The sequence below is a fragment of the Pteropus vampyrus genome, unplaced genomic scaffold (assembly GCF_000151845.1).
Source record: "Pteropus vampyrus isolate Shadow unplaced genomic scaffold, Pvam_2.0 Scaffold76, whole genome shotgun sequence".
Taxonomy (NCBI): domain Eukaryota; kingdom Metazoa; phylum Chordata; class Mammalia; order Chiroptera; family Pteropodidae; genus Pteropus; species Pteropus vampyrus.
This window is the reverse complement of record NW_011888857.1, coordinates 4,508,117-4,525,802: the sequence shown is the minus strand read 5'-3', so window position 1 is coordinate 4,525,802 and position 17,686 is coordinate 4,508,117. Positions and strand designations below refer to the sequence as shown.

At 42.6% G+C, this 17,686-nt stretch overlaps 2 long non-coding RNA genes across 4 annotated transcripts in view; one reads left to right on the top strand and one right to left on the bottom strand.

Moving 5' to 3' along the window:
• The window catches only part of LOC111741301, a 10,105-nt gene extending 1,647 nt beyond the window's left edge, over window positions 1-8,458 (top strand). Inside the window, exon 2 of the long non-coding RNA XR_002780958.1 lies at window positions 7,684-8,458. This is a non-coding gene — a long non-coding RNA (uncharacterized LOC111741301). The remainder of the gene's footprint in view (window positions 1-7,683) is intronic.
• LOC111741300 overlaps window positions 1-17,686 on the bottom strand; it is a 154,379-nt gene that overhangs the window by 82,266 nt on the left and 54,427 nt on the right. The window lies entirely within an intron of this gene.

Below are 17,686 nucleotides of genomic sequence, written 5' to 3'. Positions count from 1 at the left end.
CTCCCTGCCAAGTGGATCTCATTTGCTTGAATGAGGCAAGAAAGGAAAAGGAGACCAGGATCGTTTGCAGAGGACTCCTAGGTTGTTTCCCACCACCTTGCATGGCAGCACAATCTCTTTCTTTCTGTCTGTCTTTCTGTGTCTGTCTCTCTCTGTGTCTCTGTCTCTTTCTGTCTCTGTTTCTGTCTCTCTCTCTGTTTGTGTCTCTATCACACACACGCACACGCACACGCACACGCACACACACACACACACAGAGTTCCCCATGAGAATGATAAAAGCAATGGCTAAAGCAAAGTGACAAACAGCCTTCCTAGAGCAAAAGGCTCACTGGCCTGGAAGGAATCTCAGACATCATGTCCCCTATCTGTCTGATAAGATTTCATCTAAAATCCTTCCCGGGTGAGTGGAGATCAGGCCAGTCTAAATGATCACCACAAAGTCGATTCTCCCATTCATTCATTTATTCATTCATTCATTCAACCCAACAACAGGCATTTATTAAATGTTAACAATAATAATAAAAGCCTACATTTATTAAGCCTCTACTGTGCACCAAGCATAATGGTGAGTAAAAAACAGGCGAAGTACACAGAGCTGAAGGCCTTCCATAGGAAGAAAATATTAACTAAATAACTACAAATAAAAAATATATAATTACAACCTCTAGCAAGTGCTGTGAAGGAGAAGTTCAGAGAGCTGTTCAGAGTGCCTTATGTAGAGACCAAGATTTTCTGCAGAAAATCTTGGTTTGTTCAGGGAACTAAATTAAGGTCATGTGCTCAGATCAAATAGAGTAGGGAGTCTGAAGAGGTGGTCAGGGGCTGGACTATACTAGTCTCATTAAGCATAGAAAGGATTTTAGTCTTTATCCTGAGCAGTGGGTGGACATTGAAGGATATTCATGGAATCAAATCTTAAAATAAGGCAGAAAGCACAGGGCTAGCTTACATTCTCTTCATTAGAGCTTGGGCCTCTGATGAAGTGACTCAGAGCCCCGTAAAGCTAAACAGTGTCACAGAGAGATAACGTTCTATATGTATCTCCCATGACAGCCACACTTTCTCAGAGGCTATTTATGACCTACAACCATTTGAATCCGACACATTTATTGAGGTCCCCCCACATCCACCCTATGTCTGACCCTGTGTTAGCAGCTGGGGAGAGGCAAGTAGCCAAAATAAGACACAGATTAATAATTCCAATCCCAGGCAAAATATATTATGGGTGCTGTAAAAGAGGTAAGGTACTAAAAATGCAGCCAAGAAGGGCAGCAGAGTTCAACTGAAAGATGCAGGATCCAGACCTTGGCTTGAAATTGTGACTGTGCCTCCTATTAACTATGTGCCCTTTGGACAGGTTGCCTCCGTGAATCTAAGTTATTTTGATGCCCTGAGAGTTTGTGTACTGAAAAGACTATTGAGAAATGTATCTTGGATTTATAAGTTAGTGGTCAATTTATTAGATTAAAGTTACACATTTTAAAATATATTTTCTTTCTTGGATTTTACATTTCACTTGCAAATTTTACTTTTTTATTTATAAGTGGAGCAAATTTTAACCATCATTTCTTTTTTAGTTACTTTTAAAGGGCCTTTGACCAATGCTTGGTTACATTGCTACCTTAGATCATTAAATTCCTTCAATGGTTTAAACTGCATTTATAAATTCAATTTTCATCTTAAGCACGTCAATCGTCTTATCAACAAATGTTCTCAAATAGTTAACCTAATAAATTATGTTTATAAATATGATTGACATGAATTTCCACTTAAAGTTGTATCTCAATAATTCATTAATTATATACTTTAAATTAGAATTATCAGAATATCATTTTAAAAGGCCAAATTTTCTTAAACATTATAAGTATATAAAAATATAAAATATGGCCTAAATAACAAAAATATTTATACTATAGTTCTGATCATTTTAAGCACATGTATATATAATCTAAAACTTCTAGGAAATGAAAAATGCTTACTCAGTAAGAAAGACGATCATCGTCCCTGTTAACTGAAATTACCTTGCACAGAACTATCTGGCTGGACAAGAGATTTGGAAATTCAGGTTTCCTGGGCGATGCTTTTTACAAAACTAAGAGAACTATTAAATCATCTCACAAAGTATGGGGAGTTGCCATCTCAGCATTCTTGGAATGACTCGTGATCAGAGATTTTGGTAACCTTGATGTGACATACGGAACTCTATTTTTAGATATATCAATGATTCTGTAACTTCAAAAGGGACATGGTCACATCCTGGAACTCAGATTATATACATAACCCCAATTCTGCCTCATGAATGCCTGCAGCTCCAGCTTGGCCTGATATCTTGATTAGATTACACATTTTCTTTGGCTCTTAAGATTTCTCTCTGCATGTCTCTTCCATCTGATGTTATTGATTTTTTAATTTAACAGAGTTTAATTTAACAGAATCCAAAACTACATGAATGTCTTTTCTGTCTATTTTGTGCTTCACTCTTTGCTGGGGACTAATATTTGTACCATGCATTTCATTTCACAGAGTGACTTTCATGTGTATTTTCTCATTTAATTCTCAGCAACTCTATGACACAGATACCCAGAAAGGTGAGGTTCATAAGTTATGAACCTCATATGACTTCATAAATTATAACTACAAGTCAGACAAAATCATGTGAGATATCTAAAATTCAGTAGCCAAAGAATACAGGATTCTGTTCTTTGTTGTTTTTAACCCCTCACCAGAATGCAAGTTCCAGGAGAGTTCAAATCTTACCTGTCAAGTTCTGTGTTGTGTAATATTCAATAAATATTAGTTAAATGAATAAAATCACTCATTTCTTCATTTAACAACTATCCACTAAGAGTCTATTAGGTGCCAGGAATTGTGCCTACAAAGGAGAAAATTGTATCCATTTATGAAAAATGTCTTCCCACCTCTCTGCCACTTCCTATCTCCACTCACCACACTCTCCTTCGGTCCCCACAGATACACACAGGCTGGCTCTGCTTTTGTGTCTTGTATCCCAAAGAAAAAAATACCAAAGATAGGGCAACCCTGTCCCCATGGCCAAGAGCAATCAGAGCTGGCCCTGGCAGCTGGCCAGACAGTGGAGGCTGAATGTTTCCTGGGCCCGGCCTAGTAAATATTCAGCTGCAGTAAAAGCCATGGTCCAGTGAGCAATTAGAGAAAGAGGTCCAGGTGTCCATAGAGGAGCTGGTTCCTATTTACAAGAACACACAAAGGCTGGCTGGGACACAGCCCTCCTCCTCGACCTTGACTTTACCACAGAAAACAGGCCTGACCAAGAGCTTTCCTCCAGACTCTTACAGCTGGCTGCAAAATGAGCATGATAGTAAACACATGTTGCTTTGCCTGTGACCTGACAAATCAGATTACCTACCTTAGACACACACAGGGGGTTTGCCATGAAGCAACCTGGAAATGAAGCCCTCTGAAGGTACAACTGGCTTGTTGTTGCTGTTTGCTGATGGTCTGAAGTGACTCAAACTTTGCAGTTGTGTGAAATACAATATCTTTTATTTATTTTATTGTCCCCTATTCCAGAGGAGCTAGGATCAGCCTTGTTCTTGTCATGGAGCCCAAATATTATCATTCAAAGGCTGTATTTACAAATGAAGCAGGATGGCCATAAAACTGATGACCTTGCTGCTTCTGGAATCTCATAAAAAGTTTCCAAGCTGCTCCTCCCTAGAGTAAATAAGGGTGTTGCAGTTGCTAGTCCCCTGGCAGGGTTCCAGCTGGGGCTATTACATTCTTCCCTCCTCGACTTTACTCTGAGCACCAAATGCCGACTTGTCTGTGTGTCAGGGTGCTTAACTCTGGACGTGCTGCTGTGCTTGGAGCATTCAGACCAAGAAGTGGGGACAATGCAGGGAAAAGGGAGGAACTAAGAGAAGAGGCAACCTTGATCAAAAAACTGTTATGTGTCAGGCACTGTGCAAAGGATTTTTCATTAATTTTCTCATTTAAGCTTTGTGATTTAACTCATAGGCTAGCCCTCACTGGAAGCTTTCACTCATATGACCACATATTGAAAATATCTGTGGCAGACATTGCTCATTTTGTTGGAGGTCACATGAATACCATTTATTACAATTTATATATTCCAATGGCCTGTGCAGTAGAAGTGTCCATGTGATACAGATGAGGTCAATGAGAGGCAGTGAATGCATATATGGGTGAGGCTTCAGAGAATCTATTATTTTATTGATGAAGAGTCATACTTAGCTGGCATGTGTCTTTTTCTCTTCCCCATTCTTCCTGCTTTAAATGAGGATGTGAGTCTAGAATAGCAGCATCAATCTTATGACCCAAAAAATGAAAGGTGGTAAAACAGAAAGAAGTAAAGAGCCTAGGGCATGGATAGCAACATGGAGATGCTCCCTCAACCCCTATCTACCTGTGTTCAGTCTTCTTGTTACCATGAAAAAATATCCCCCTTCCTTGTGATGGTGAACAGACTGAAAGGTAGCCCCCATGATCCCCGTCTTCAGGTGGGTATGTCTTTGTGTGATCCACTCTCCTTAAATATGGGTAGGACCTGTGACTTGCTTCTAACCAATAGACTATGGCAAAGGTTATCATGTCCATGATAACGTTTCTTTATATAGGCTTCATCTTGTTAGCAGACTTGTTCTAGAGACTCTCCTTGCTGATTTAATAAAGTAAGCAGCTATATTGTAAAAGCCCACATGGCAAGGTGGTCTTTAGGAACTGTGGGAAGCCTCTACAAATTTCAGGAAGCTTCTAGGAACTGTAGGCGGCCTTGAGGAGATAAGGTGGCCTACAGTAAGCAAAATTCTAGGGCCCTCTGTCCTACAGCTGTGAGGAAAATAGTCAACAAACAATGTGAATGAACTTGGAAGTGAATTCTTCCCCAGCCAAGCCTCCAGATTAGAATGCAGCGCAGCTGCGTTGCAGTCTTGTGAGACCCTGAGCAGAGGACCCAACTAAGCCATGCTCAGACTCTTGATCCACAGAATCTGTGAATAATAAATGCATATTGTTTTAAGCTACTAAATTTTCGGCAGTTTGTTATGCAGAGATAAATTACCAATACACTCATTTATACTATTCTGGTCAGCTTTCTGTTATATGCACCCAAATCGGTACACAGTTGATGAATATACAGATGTGCAGCTAGTGAGAACCCCCAAAAAGTGTTGAGGGATGGGGGTTGACTCTTAGAGAGGGTAGAAGAGCAGGAGTTGAAGAGAAAGCTGAGGTCTTCAATTTTTCTCCAAATAGAAGAACTGAGTATTCTCAATCAAAAGGCTTTTAGCTGCTGACCATTTAGTTGTTTCTCCAAATGTCATAGGTGACTAACAACTAGAAACAAGAAAAATTATTTAATAACTCTTTGGGATAAGTTTTTGACTGAATTAAATGTAGGAGAGCAGGCTATATATTCCTCTTTTTAGTATATGTCCTGCCAAAGCGAGCACTATATATTCCTCTTTTTAGTTTTGTTGGAGAGGGTTCAGCAATCTGAAAATAACAATACTAGCTGGCATCTCTTGAGCACTTACTGTGTACAAAGGGCTGTGTCAAGCCCTTCACTCTTTCGTGCTCACAGCCCAGAATGATGATTGCTCCCACATGACAGATGAGAAAACTGACATTCAGAGAAGAGGCAGATCAGTAGGCAACAGGGTCTGCTCCCTACCCAGTACACTATACATTCATTCTGTTGTAAAAGATGAGAAGTATCAGAAAAGAGTAATGAGAGGAACGGAACCATTTTCCATACTCGAAATGCCTGGGAAAAAGCAAAAGCACAAATAACTTTTTGATGTATTTCCTAACAACATAGAGATCAGACTACATATACAAATGTGTATCCTGCATCTTTGTTTTTTTCAGGGAATATGCCATAAGCAGTTTCTCATGTTCTTCAAAGCTCCTTGTAAGCACTGGCTTACCTTCTGTTTCATTAACTGGATGTGCCATAATTTACTAAGGCCTTCTCCTAATACAGACAATTTGAGATGCTTTCCATTTAGGACTATTACGAATAAAGCTGCAATTAACGTCTTTGTGCCTAAAGTTTTTTTCCACATTTTGAGTTTAGGGTAGAACCCTCCAAGTGGTGTGACTAAATCAGAAAGGATGAATACAATTAACATTACTGACACTCCATGCCCAGTTGGCTCTAGCTCAGAGATGCCACTGTGAGGCTTGGAGACAAGAGAGACATATATTTCTTGAATAGGACTGGCCCCTCCCATGAATGTTACCGTGACGGTCTTCAAAAGTTACTTGAGAGGCTATTTACTTGTAGTAGGCCAGATTTTTTATTATCATCTGGAATATGGTGCTTCCAGAAGTTATAAAATTCTAGCCTGAAATTTGGTAAATTTCCCTGGTATTTGTGTTTTACAAACTGTCTCACGGCCAGTTCCTAAAGAAACACCAGGGCCTCATATGACTTTCTGATGTGAGCCGACCCCTGCTACATTCTGATTGGTACCCACCAGATTAACCATTTTTTCCAGATGCTCAAAAAAACAAAACGTCTCTGATCCCAGAGGCACAAAAAACATGCTTTATTTTGGAGGTAAAATAATTTAAACTTTTTAAGAATTTTGGCATGGTGGCTAAATGACCCAGGAAAATCAGTTTCTCATCTGCTGCAGATATATTCTGAATTGGGGTGATGGAGCCACTTTTTGGCATGGAAAAGAACCTTAGGCACCTGATAATGAAAAGAGCTAAGACTTTCTGGACGTTGACTATGTGCCAAGCACTGGGCTAAGCACTTTGAATAGATTGTTTCTTGTCACTTCAGCACAATCCTATCAGATAGATAGACTTATCCCCACGTTGCAGTTGGGAAAATGGAAGGATAGAGAGGTAATAACTTTCCAAGCCCACAGAGCTATTCAGCCAGTTGTTAGAAGAGATCTTAGAGACCATGGAGGTCTTACCCTCTGCTCTGAGGCTCCAGAGACCACTGGGGAGGCAAGGGCACCCCAGGAAGGGAAGCCAGAGAGAGAGACTCCTACCCCGTCCCAAAGTCTTCTCTCCCCTATGGTAGGCAGAATAATAGCCTTTCAAAGGTGTCAATGTCCTAACTCCCAGAACCTGTGACTATGTTGCCTTAAATGGCAAAAGGAATTTTACAGATCTGATTAAATTAAGGACCTTGAGATGGGGAGATTACTGAGGTTTGTTCAAGTGGGCCCAATCTTGTCACACAGGTCTTTAAAGTGAAGAACCTTTCCAGACTATGGTCAGAGGGAACTGTGATTACGGAAGAATGGTTAAAGAAATGCACATTGCTAGCTTTGAAGATGAAGGAAGGGCTATGAACCCAGAAATGTCACCTCTCAAAGCTGGAAAAGGCAAGGAAATGGTGTTCTCCTGGAGCCTCCAGGAAGGAACGTAGCCTGCCAACATCTTGATTGTTGCCCAGAGAGACCCCTCTGACTTCTAACACACCGAACTGTCGGATAATAAATTCATGTTGTTCTAAGCCACTACCTTTGTGGTCATTTGTTACAGCAGCAAAGGAAACTTGTACTATGGCCCTGCTTCAGTCAGAGCCCCTCCTCTATTGTTTTTGTGAGCAGATTTCAGCGTGATAATTCATTTGGAAAATTAAACAAAGGGGAATTTTCCTGCTTTTTTTAAAAAAAAAAGTCGAAAACTAATTCATCTCTCTCTTTTTCATCAGTTTTAGAAAAAAAACGTTGGTGCTCAGATAAAGGACATGCTTTGCCCACAGTCGCACAGTGACAGGGCAACTGGCCCAGTGTTTACTTACAGCCGCAATGAGTGCTCAGAGATCCCCTCCTCTGGACCAGGGCTGCAGCTGCGTGCTCTGCTATGTGATCCGGCACTAAATATGTGATGAATAACTTTTGTCATTCAGCCTTCGACAAATATCTACCAGCATGGATCAGCGCTGCACCAGGCATTTGGCAATAAAAGAGTGAATGCAACCAGGTCCCACTGCTGGGAAACCCAGGAGTTGCACTATAGAGTGACTTAGAACTGTGTCACACAGAGTGTGAAAGAACACAGAGAAAGGCTACTTAGCCCAGTCCTGGGGACCAGGAAAGGTTTTCCAGGGGAAATGACATCTAAGCTGAGGTCTGAAGGATGAGTGAAAGCTGGCCAGGCAGAGAAGCGAAATGTTCTATGAAGAAGGTTAGCAGTGCAAAGGCGTGAAGAGAAGAAATGGGCAGCTTCTATGAGTTGAGAATAGATAAAATGTAGGATTCGAAGAAAAGGCGGAGCAAGAAGTGAGACAAGAGAAGTGAGCCTGGGTGAGAACAAAGGGCCTTGTGAGCTAAGTTAAAAATTCACCTGAGTTTACCTTCCATGAATTCCCTTTACCTGATGACAACGAGAAGCCATGGAAGGTCTCTCCTGAACTGATGCAGATAGAATATCAAGCACAGGACCCGGTCAGAGAAGGGACACAATAAATTTCTGTTGACTCTGAATTGAGTGTGGTGATTTGTATAATCAAGGTGTGTGCAAAGTGCAATGGGAGTGAAGAGGAACTGGCCAGCTCTGTCTGGAGGGAGTTGGAATGGTCACAGAGCAGGTGAAGACCAGGGACTCAAAGGATTATTACAACAAAGGGCACATTAAGTAATTTATTTTTTTCTGCAATCTTCTATTGGCACACAATGACAGTCTTTGGAATCCATCACATTCCTATAAACCTTTCTGTCTTGAAAATTCTGCAAATTCACACCTCTATCTCTGTTTTTTTATTTTATATTAATGATGTGCCTTCATAGCGTAATGTTTGACTAGCTTTCTAAGGCTATATGGCAGAAACCATTCTTCTACCCCCAATAAACTTCCTTGCCAACAGAATATCAATTTTACTCAAGACAGCAAGGTGCCCAGCCCTGAGGTGGTTGAATTATGTTTGGTCTAAGTCAGTCATGGCTATTCCATTAACATTTGCCAGACAGTCTCTTTCCCAGACTCCTTTGCAGTTAAGGATGGACATGTGACCCAGTTTTGGTTCATAATATTTTGGTCAATTAGATGTAAGTGTAAGTTAGCTTGGAGGACTTCTGGGATATTTTTGTTCCTTCACTGATAAAATGGCATAGTCATTCAAGTAAAAGGATTCTTTGCTACTCCACACCCCTATCCCCTTGACACTTTTCTATCTATGAACACTGTTGTGATGTCTGGATGTTTGGCAGAATCAATGACCTATATACATATGGAGGATGGAAAGGTAGAAGGATGGAAAAGTTCCTGGCATCTTGATAATGCCATTGAGCTGCTGTTCTCACTTTAGAATATTTACCTCCAGACTCCTATTCTATGAGATAATCAAATATCTTCATAGCTTAAAACACTATCAGATTTTTCTGTTACTGGTAGCCAAATATATCCTAAATTGTATAGTCGTTTCCAGAAAGAGTACTACCTTTCTTCTCACCAGAATTATGAAGCTCTAAGACTTTGTTAAAAGTGGTAGTCTATGGCCAGCTAGCCACATGAAAATGTTCTCCCAATCCTGGGAGCAGAAAATTTTCTTCCTCCAATCCTCCCTTCTCATCAATGACTCTTCCTTGGCTGGGAAGAGATGTTTGCTCTTCTGATTTCATGCCTCCAAATATCACCCATTGCTTCATTGCCCCTTAGACTTGGCCAGGTCTTTGTTCATGGTGGTCCCTCTGGAGGGCCCGGCTGGTTAGAAAAGTTGAACTTGTCAAAAATCAGAGTCAGATTCTCCTTGGCAACTGCAAAGGTAAGCTGTCACCAGCCCTGTCAACAGTCACAGCAGAAAGAGAGCTATTTATTCATCCAAGACCTTCATGAGTCACAGTCTAAACATTCTGTGAACCCTCCTCTGGCAAGTCATACCCTGCCCCAGTCACTCTGCCCCAGTCTCTGGAGAGAGTGCTTCCCACCCAGTGCCACTTCAACATAACAGACTCTTGGCTTTTGGCTGTCTAATCTTTGGGCTGCACAAGTGGTCATGTTATTAATGACTCTGAGTCATCATTTAGGGCATTCCATCTGGAGAGTGTGTGTGTGTGTGTGTGTGTGTGTGTGTGTGTGGAGTAGGAGTAAGTTCGAGGTCTACGTGAGACTCCCCATGGCTCTGCCTCTGCCTTACCATATACCTTTCAAAATACAATCTGTTCCTTGCATGACAAGTGTTCAAGTCTCTCCACCTCTTGGTGATCCCTCATTTAAACACTCCTGTTTGTCAATGTGAATTAGGACTCAAATAATTTAATCATACCTAGGTGGGTCTGCCCAGCACTAAGGGCGAGTCTTTAATCAGAAGTTCTCATCTTTGTTTTAATCTGCTCAGCCCCAGCTTATACAGTAAATATGACTATTCCTTTTGGAGTAAAAAATGCTCCAGCCTTGATGACACGATTCATAGAAAACTTCACTCCTTACAAACTCCTCACAAGTATAGACAGGGTTTAGGTGTTACGTCTTTCAGGAAGGCTAAAATGTCATCGAGAATTGTCATCTGCCTCAGACCAAAGGAAAAGGAAATTGCTCTTCAATAGATAAACATGAGTGTGGAAGTGAACCTGAAAACTTATCAATTACCCTGACCTGAAAAACACTTCCAACATAAAATATGGGCGCTCTGAAGAACCCAAAGAATAAATACATTCCAAAGTAGTTTTGGGATATGATTGACACTAAATAAATTCATCTTCTTGGGACCATGATATAAAGGGTGGAAGAAACTCATTGACCGCCCGCTATGTGCAGCCATTTTCCACACAATACCCTGTAGACTTAACAGTGCCATTTTCCAGGTAAACTATAAAACTGAGATCAGATTAGTAACTTCCCCTAATAGTCAGTCACATACTAAGTGGCCAAGACTGGATGGAAGCCCAGGGTCTCAGCACTCTCATTCCCCAATACTAGCCATAAAAATATAAACCTCACCTTCTGGAGGGGCAGTTACCACAGAGACGTCCTGTCTTTCCTTGGCAGCCACTCCACCAATCTCCTTCCCACTAAGGACTCTCTTTCGAGATCCTGGCCAGCCAGCAAGCAATTGAACTTTATTCTTCTTGAAGCCCTTCCCAACCCTTGCACCCACTACCTAGAAAGACAGTATAGTGTAGCACAGTCATTAAAACTGATTCCAGAGCCAGACAGCCTGGGTTCCAATCATGGCTCCACCACTTACCAGCTGTTTGACCTTGGGCCATCCTCATCTGTAAAATGGGGTAATTATAGTAATCTATCTCACAGGTTGCTATGAAGATCAATAGAGGGAGTCCATAAACGTGCTGGCACATAGTAAGGGCTCAATGAGTTTTAGCAACTGTTATTACAAGCCAATTTTACAACACTTGGATGAAGGAATTTTTTTCATTCATCGGGCAAATGAAAACTGAAGCAGAGAACAGTTACTATTATGCCCATGGTCACACAGCTCATCAGAGGCTTAGGATTAGAAAGAAAGGTCCACAATTCCTCATCCAGAGCTCTCTCTCCTCCTGCTCACTGAACCGAGAGGCAGAAGAAGCAATTAAGCTGTTGATGCAAGGCATAATCTCCTCTCCCCTCTCCCGCAGTCTGCCCTGTCACATGAACCACAATGAAGTCACCACAAACATCCATTTATTTATAAATCTACAACATTAACCTCTTCACTTAAAAGCCTCTTGGAAACTTGCTGGGTAAAAGCATTTCAGATTCTGTCAGAGAAACAAGCTCCTACTGACATCTTGTCTCCATATGCCTTTGAAAACGTGTTCGGAGCCTCCTAATCCCTCACCAAGGGACATTCCCTGAACTACATTCTTCTAAGGTTTCCATAGTTGGGTGTGGGTATGCTCTAAAAGCGTTTTTGAAAAATTCCCGTCCTTTGAGTCATGGCAAAATCCGAGGGAAATGAATACTGTCAACGTTTTCAACATTTACATAAGCTCTTAATCAGCCCTTCGGTTCATTACTGTGTGATGTATCGATTACACTGCTGTCCAGGCAAAGGAACGGGGTCTTGGAGTCTGCCGTTTTGACTTAGAGAACACAGGGGGACCTTGGAAAACTGCTCTATGAATGGTTCTTGGACCTTAGGAACAGGTTCCAGCTTCTCCCTAAGAGTTTATTCTTGCACTGCGTTCTTGTTTATTACATTTATTTAGTAAATACTTATTGGTTTGTTTATTATGAAGACCATACTAAGTGTTGGAGATACAATAATAAGTAAAACAGATATGACCTCTGGCTTCATGAATCTTATAGTCTAGATAGGAAAACAGATGTGAATCAAAACACAGGGTACTATGAGAACGTGCGGCAAGGGAACATAAACTTGATCATGTCTGAGGTCAGGGAAAGCTTCCCCCAGTAAATGATGTTTCACCTACGATCTGAAGGTTTGGGAGTGGAACTTTCTAGGCAGTGTATATACAAACAGAATAGATGAAGTAATGAAAGAGAAAGAGGAAGACAAGAGATGAAGCCAATGAATTAGGCACATCTTTATTCTAGAGCAAAGGGAAGCTTCTGAGAAGTTGTAGACTCCAAAGCATCATTATCCTGGTTATTAAAAGATGGTCTCCCTTATATTAATGTTGTTTCCCTTTCATTTTATACCAATGATCATAATAGCTATGATTTTTTTCTAATAATGTGTTTTATATACTCTTTACTTCACATATATTACCTCAGTTAGTACTCACTTTAACACTCTAAGGAATACACTATCATTATGCCCATTTTACAGAGGAGAAAAGTGAGGCTCAAAGAGGGCAAATAATTTGTCCAAGGTCACACAGATGAGATTGGAATCCAAGTCTTTCTGACTCCAGGTCCAGGTTTTTAACAACTCAATACTGCATGTTGCCTGTGGGCAGGAGTTGGGTCTTTCTGATTCTTCTCGGTTCACTAGAGTTCATTCCAGTTGTGTGGAACTGCTCACTTCTCCAAGCTTCCTGTCCATCATTTCTCACCTAATCACAACTGACGTTTCTATAACACTTACTGCGTGCCACAAACAACGGAAGCACTTCACGTGTATTAGCTCATTTTAATCTTTATCACAACCAATGAAGTAGGTACTATTATTTTCTTCACATCCATTTTACAGAGAATGAAAGTGAGTTACAGGACTCACTTCTGGGCAAGTGTCCTTGCCAGATAGTTTGGGCAAGGACACTCAGCCCGGCAAGGATTGTAACCCAGGGAAGGCTGAAGTCTAACCATGAGACTTATTATTCTTCTCGCATCTGGCCGCATGGAGCTCCTTCACGTTTCTTGGAAAACCTGCATCCTTTTTCTCTTCTAGCCTCACATATGCCAATACTTCTTCCTATACACTCTCCCACCCCACAGCCTAACTTCGTCTTCCCTTGAGCTCCCTTCCCCCTGTCCATCTTCCAGGACTCTGATCAGGGTCTGCTGCCCCTCCTGCGCGTCACCCTAAACTCCCCTTCACATAAACCAGGCATGTCGACTGCTGGTGCACTTGTTTACCTTCCACACTGGGCAGAGGCCGAGCTGCCCAGACATTGTCACACCCACAATGCCTGGGACCCAGCAGGGGCTCTATCACTATTATGAAATGAGTAGTAAATACATGAGTGAGTAAACACCAAATAATTCTTTTTTGTACTCCATTGTGCTTGGCACACAGCAGGTCTCATTTAATGTTGCCAAATTAATAACTGGGTGTATAGTCTTATTCCAGGATTTATTTTTTCCTTTTGGCTTTTTTTTCTTTTTCTCCCTCTTTGTTTATGAAGTGCAAAGAAAGATGATAAAAGTACACAGATCAAGAGTGAGGCCATTGGTTTACAGGAAGGTTAAAGAAAAGCAAGAATCCAGGAATTTTCCTCTAGCTTCAATGTGGAAAAGAAATTATATATACATGTATACGTATATGTGTAAGTGTGTGCGTGTGCGTGTGCGTGTGCGTGTGCGTGTGTGTGTGTGTGTGTGTGTGTGTGTGTGTGTATCAAGGTCTGTCCTAGACCCTTTAGGCATCTGAGCAGACTGAGCCTTGGCCTCCTGCACTTATCTCTGCCTGTCCTTCCTGGAGCTCAGAGCCTGTAGCAGCTGGCCTGGAGGGCTCTGCCCAGAGTGCAGGAGGCCCCAAAAAGGAGGTGGAAGCTAGTGTGAATTGTGATTGTTCCTGAGCCACGGGGACAGTGGCTGTTCTGGGCACTTCAGGAAGTACTTGTTCCAAGAGGCTCTTCCAGCTATTGTTTTGTGGGCCAAGCCTGCTGGGCTGGCACCAGGACAGGCTGCCTCTTCCAGGCCAAGGGTGTGTCCGGGGTACTGGGGGCAGGAAGGTAAAAGGCAGGGGTCAGCAAAGAGCACTCAAACTAGGAAGGAGTCTTGGGCTTGTGCTTCTCCTTCCTTCAGGCCATTAGTGTCAGGAGCCACCTGCCTCTAGATTTTGTTCTGTCTCCTCTTGCTGGGTTTGGCATTGATTAAAGATAAGCCAGATGTTGCCGGTGATGTCATGGCTAGGCCAGTGAAAACTACCATGTACCATAAAAGGAACATGGGTGTTGGAGCTGAGTCTCCAGGCTTGAATACTCGTTCTGCCTCTCTCTGTCTCTTGAGCACTTTCAAATCTCCTCTTTGTCTTCCTCTTCCTCTTGCATAAAGTGAAATGATAACCATCTTGAGGGGTTATGAGGATGAGTTGAGCTAAGATTGATGACCTGTCTGGTACACAATGGCAGTGGGAAAATGCTAGTTTCCTTCCTTGTCCTAAGCAGCTGGACAAGGCCAGGCAGTGTGGGGACGTGGTTGGGCAGCAGATGTCACGTTCCACTGCATTCCTCCTTATCACAGGCTGCTGGCCTGGGCACTACGCCCACTGTAGCCTGAATTCTCCTGACAGCTGCCCTGTTTTACTGCTTGGCCTTGCCCATGACTCCTGTTTGAACCAGGAAAAGACTCTGCTCTGCTCTAGTCACTAAAAAATAACAAGAATGATGCAATAAGTGGCTCTCACAGCCACCAACCACAGACAAAGTCCAGGCTTCCAGATCTCTAGCCCAAATCCATGCTAAGATTGCAAATCAATGCCCTCCTGTTCCCATGAATCCTGGGTGCCTCCCATGCAACTGCTCCACCTGGCAGCTCCGCTACCCTCTTATCTTATGACCAAGGCCACCAATCTAGCCCCTGAGGCACAGATTGGCTGGGGGCAGGGAGTTTCCAAGTACCTAGTCCCTGCAACCTGACCTAATAATAATAACAACACTGATGTTCATTGAGTATTATGTTCGCGACACTGTTCTAATCTCTTTATATTAGCTCATTAAATCTTCAACATATTTGGAGATAGGTACTGTTTAATATCCCCACTTTACGAAAGAAGAAACTGAGTCTTGGGCAGTGGCATCAGCATCATGGTAGCATAAGATGTTCCTCCTTGCTCTCCCCATTTTTAGCAACTGATTACACACCCACCCTTGAACAAAAGTGCCTCAGTGGGAGCTGTGAGACCCAGCACCATATGCCAAGGGACCAGGAGGACTCACCCACATGTGCCTCCGAAAATCGGCAGAGACAGGTCGGGAAGGGCTGTGGAAACCGAGTCTCAGAGAGTTTAGTCACTGGCCCAAGCTCACAGAATTGATGAGTTACAGGTAAAATTTAAATCCATTTCTGCAGCTACCAAGTGTGGTATTTTTTGTGTTCCCATCGTGCTGCTGACTACCAACCCAAACAGAACTGGGAGCCTGAACTCTTTCAAAGCAACACTGCAAAATAAAATTTTCTCCAGGAAACTCAACCTCTAAAACCCCAAACTAAGTTTGATGAGCAAAACAGGGGCCTAGGGGTTCTTCAAAGGGAGAGCAGACAGGAAGTGTGATGTGGTCAGTCCTCTCTCTGCCACGAGCTAGGAGTATGATCCTGGATTAGCCACTGTGGCTTCAGGCAAGATCCATGCTGGCATTCCAGGATCCCATGAAACAGTTCCCAAGCACTGAGCATTTCTTTGGTACCGGGTCCTGGGCAGAGTGTTTTATATAGTCACAAACTAATTGTAGCTATTTGCCAGGCTTTGCTGTAAGTACTTTCCCCTGTATTACCTCATTTAATTACCAGAACAACCCTGAGACAGATATCGCTATCTTCTCCCAAAGACTCAGAACAGTGATAAAAATTCTCCCAAAGTCACCCAGCCAGTAAATGATATTGGTGGAATTTGAACTGAACTTGTCTAAGTCCAAAACCCATGATTTTCACTAGTAGACTACTTACAGTGCCTCCTCCACCTCAGGCAGGGACAGATGCCAGAAACAGGCACTGTTGTTTTCGCTTATCCCGCTGTCTGCCCATCTGCAGTTGCTTTTTTTCCATTCCAATCATCAATCACAGTGTGACTTAAACGGGTCAGGGAGAGGGGGTCCCCTAGCTGCCTATGCATAGCTACCGCAGCCCGCTGCCCACAGAGGCCTTCCTGTGGGCTCCATGGCGACATCTGGGGAAGCCCTATCTTTGAAAATAAACTCACCCGGTTGGGGGAGGGGTCCCCCTTATTTGTTTAGTCACAGCCCCAAGGCTAAACTGGTGGCCTGGCAGCTCCAAGTACTTCTCTGTGCTGAAAAGCCAACTCCAAGAGCTTGGTTGAGCAGGTCTGGAAACTTGAGAACCACACAAACATCAGGGAAAATTCCACAAGTGGTTGCCTGCGGTGAAAGGACTATATGGTCCCGAGTTCCTTCTCCCAGGGACATCTTGCAAGCTGCCCCTCTTTCCTTTCCCTGCGTTACCCACAAACTAAGTAAACCAAGAAACTCTAGGAAGTGTGTAGGGGGTGCGAGACCCAGGAGCCATTTGTCTCAGGGCAGAGGGTCATTCAGAAGTCAATGACTTGCACGCCAGGGCAGATCTCGCTGGCCCAGGCACAAATCCTGCTAATCCTCTGGGCTGTACTGCCCCAGCTGAGTGCAGAGAGGAATAGAGATGGAATTCCTCCCAGTCAGAGGAAAGGTATCCTATCCTGCATGACTCCTGGAGGAACTATCTGGAAGCTGGCAGAATTTGAACTGAAGAAGCTTCCAATAAGAATGGCTTTCTGTGGGGTCGCTCATGACCACCAAGTTCACCGCATTGCACTAACTGTGCTTCACTCTCTGAAAACAGTTTCTAACATTCATTTAGAGCTCATTTATCAACTGAAATTTCGAACAAATGTTTAAACAAGCGAGCAGTAATTTCTGAGACAAAATCACTTTCACAAACAGTGTGGACATGGCAAGAATTCGTTTTCCTACCCACAGGACGACTAGTCTTGACCCCATACTGCGTTTAGGGTTGCACAAGTCACCAAATGTTTGCTCAGCTGTACAGGGACATATCTAGACATCACTTGGTACATATTCATTGGCCTTCAGCCACACTCATATAGTTTCATTCCTGTGCCTGGGAGAGACAGCTGGCTTTGGAGTCACAAGGGTCTCATTTCAAATCCCAGTTCAGCCACTGTATTTCTTCACAATCCTAAGCAAGTCCCATACACTCCCTGGGCCTTGGTCTCCCTATCCACAAAATGGAGCTAGTATTATCGATTTTGAAAAATTGTTGTAAGGCTCAAAAAAGATAATGTCTGTAAAAAGCAACTGGCATATAGTAAGTACTCTATAAATTTAATTCCTTCTTCCTTACTTCTCACACTGGGCAAAGGAAATACTATTAATAAAAAACAAAGAAAATAAAAAAGAATGGGAAAGGGAAGGGAA